Consider the following 3581-nt stretch of genomic DNA (forward strand, 5'->3'; position numbering starts at 1 on the left):
ACTAATGTTACAAAGAAAACGCACTCCCGAGTGGGATTGTATCCACAGGTATAGGGGTTAGGATTTATGACACATATTTGGTGGTGATGGTGGTTGGGCGGGGGGGGGGGGAATCCAATTTAATCCATATCAGAAGGTATAAAGCATTTTCCACCTGTGGGTCTCAACTCTCGGTAGACTCCCTGTCCTATAGAGCCTGCCTGGGTGTCTATGTCAGTTCTACATCCACATATGCCGCTTAGGCAGGCCATTTGCCTCGGTCCTGAACACTCTGGTTGGTCCCATGAACTCCATCATCTACAGCTTGGGGAACAAATGCATGGGAGCCCTGCAGAAGCTTCTCCACCTTTAGACCAGAAGAACTAGATGGTGTCCAGCTACCACTACTGTCATGCATTGAATTGTGTCCCCCTAAAATGTGTGTATCAAATTTGGCTGGGCCATGATTCCCAGTATTGTGTGATTATCCACTCTTTTGTCATCGTATGTGATTTTCCTATGTGTTGTAAATCCTGCCTCTATGATTTTAATGAGGGGTAATGGGCTGCAGTTGGGTTGACGAGACAGGAATCAATCTACAGGATTGGACTGACTCTTGAGCTGGTTTCTTCTGGGATGTAACAGAGAGACACGAACAGAAACAGTGGAACCTCATACCACCAAGAAAGTAGTGCCAGGAAGAGAGCTCATCCTTTGGACCTGAGGCTCCTGCACTGAGAACCTCCCAAACAAAAGGAAGACAGATAGATGACAAGGACCTTCCTCCAGAGCCGACAGAGAGAGAAAGCCTTCCCTTGGAACTGACACCCTTAATTTGAATTTCTAGCCTACTTTACTGTGAGGAAATAAAATGTCTCTTTGTTAAAGCCATCCATTTGACGTATTTCTGTTATAGCAGCACTAGATAACTAGGTACTGACTGTTCTGACCAGGGATGCAATAGCTGGACCCACACTGAATGACAGAAAACTATAGAACGAAACTCAAATTTTAAAAAAAGACCAGACTTACTGGACCACTAGAGACTAGATGAATCCCTGAGACTACTGCCCTGAGATACTCTTTACACATGGAATTCAAAGCACTCCCAGAGGTCACCTTTCAGGCAAATGACAAATTGGCCCATAAAATAATCACTTGTGAGTACTGCCCTCAAGATAATCGTCTAGATGAAACCAAATGGTAAACATTTACCCTAGACCAAAGATTAGAAGGCAAGGAGGGACAGTGAACCTAGATTAATGGAAACATAACAACCAAAATGGAAATGATGAGAATGCTGATATATTGTGAAGAACATAACTGATGTCACTGAACAATATAAAACCAAACCAAATCCATAGCCGTTGAGTGGATTCCAACTCATAGTGACCCTACAGGACAAAGTAGAACTGCCCCATAAGGTTTCCAAGGTGCGCTTCAAGAATTTGAACTGCCGACCTTTTGGTCAGCAGCTGTAGCTCTTAACCACTACAGCACCACGGTTTCCAAAATATATATAGAAATTGATGTGTACTTTCACCAAAAATATTTTTTAAAATGCCGCACACACACAAAAGTATGTAAATACGTGTGTGTACATACATAGGTATAAGGATGGCGCAATCTGTTGACTGTTTGTCTTATCTCGTGTTGCTATAACAGAAATACCACAAGTGGACGGCTTTAACAAATTTATTCTCTCATGGTCTAAGAGGTTGAAGTCCCAAATCCAGGGTGTCAGCTGCAGGGGGAGGATCTCTCTGTTGGCTCTGGGGGAAGGTCTTTGTTATTGATCTCCCCTGGGTCTAGGAGGTCTCAGGGCAGGGACCCTGGGTCCAAAGGACCGTCTCTCCTCCTGGTTCTTCATTCTCAATGTATGCCTCTCTGCTCCCTTCTCTCTTTTATATTTCGAAAGAGAATGACTCAAGATACAACCTAATCTAGCAGACTGAGTCCTGCCTCATTAAGATAACTGCCTCATTACCATCATAGAGGTAGGATTTACAACATAAATGAAAATCACATCAGGTGATTATTCTTAACATTGTTGTTGTTATCAGAAGATAAAGAGATGATTATCAATTGATTTGAAAGATTATGCAGGCTTTGTAAAAAAAAAACGTAGAAAATGAAGTACCCTATTTTTGGTGATTGTATTTAAATACACTTTATTTATAGTTTATGTTTACAGAACATTGTGCATAAAGTACAGAGTCCCCATGAACCTGACCTACACCCATACAGTTTTTCTCTCATTAACATCTTGCATTCCTGTGGGGTGGGGCACATTTGTTGCAACTGACAAATCAACATCATTAACTAAACTCCGTACATGACATCAGGGTTCACTCTCTGTGCGCTACAGTTCTATGGGTTTTGACAAATGCCTGATGTCATGTTTCCACCATTACAGTATTGTATGGAATAGTTACACGGCCATAAAAATCCTCTGGGCTCCACCTATTCATTCTTCCTCCTTCTCCTGGAACTCCTGGCAACCAATGATCTTTGTGCTGCCTCTACAGTTTTGGTTTTTCCAGAATGTCACAGACTTGGAATCACACAGGATGTAGCTTTTTTTGGACTGGCCTCTTTCACCCAGCAGTATGCATTAAAGATTCCTCCATGTCTTTTCCTAGCTTGATAGCTTATTTCTTTTTATCACTGTATAATATTCCATTGTATGGACGCACCACGTTTACCCACCGACCTACTGAATGACATCTTGGTTGCTTCCAACTTTTTGTAAATTATGAATAAAACTGCTATAAACATTTGTGTGCCGATTTTTATATGGACGTATGTTTTTGACCCACTTGGGTAAATACCTAGGAGTGCTTATTGCTGGATCAGAATGGTAGGCCTATCTTTAGATTTCTAAGAAACTGCCAGACGGTCTTCCAAAGTGGCATTCCCATGCAATACTTTTTTTTACTTCTAGTCTGGGAGAGACCAGGATTTGGTAATGCTCTGTTGGCATTACCAACAGCTACGTTTATATATTATCAGTAGAGTTTAAAATGGCACAGCTCCTACAGAACGCAATCTGGTAGCATCTATCAAACTTTGGAGGAGTGTACACTTCAAAATTCATCCAGTGATCTAACAAAATTTCACTGCTAGGAACTGATTCTACAGTTACTACTCACACGTGTGCAGGAAGAGCAAGAATGTGGCTAGTAACATTGTCAATAGGAACGAAGAAAAGGAATCGTCTTCACTAGAGAACTGAATAATATGGTCCATTCGTAAAATACATATCATTTTAGCTGTTAGAGAAAGAGGGGCCAATCCTTACATGCTGTGCAGGTGATTTCTGATACATGTTAAGTGACAATACAAGAAGGCAAGGTACAAAAAATATGTACAGTAATCTACTATTGAGCAAAAGAAGTCATTTGTATTTGTATATGCATACAATATCTCTGGACACAAGAAAATGATCACAGGGACTCCTCTGAGGACGATGACTCAGCTCAAGAGTGAGAGAGACTTTTCATTGTACGCCCTGTACGATCTGAATATTTTTTTCCCCTGTGTATTTTCTTTTCCAAATATAAAAGACAATAAGAATAATAAAATACATGAAATACAAGAAA

General features: G+C 40.9%; 1 protein-coding gene across 1 annotated transcript in view; it reads right to left on the reverse strand.

Annotated features, from left to right (window-relative positions):
* The window catches only part of LOC126069415 (zinc finger protein 345-like), a 208786-nt gene that overhangs the window by 122562 nt on the left and 82643 nt on the right, over window positions 1-3581 (reverse strand). The gene's annotated exons all lie outside the window — the stretch shown is intronic.

Source organism: Elephas maximus, chromosome X (genome assembly GCF_024166365.1).
Source record: "Elephas maximus indicus isolate mEleMax1 chromosome X, mEleMax1 primary haplotype, whole genome shotgun sequence".
In the NCBI taxonomy this organism is placed as follows: Eukaryota; Metazoa; Chordata; class Mammalia; order Proboscidea; family Elephantidae; genus Elephas; species Elephas maximus.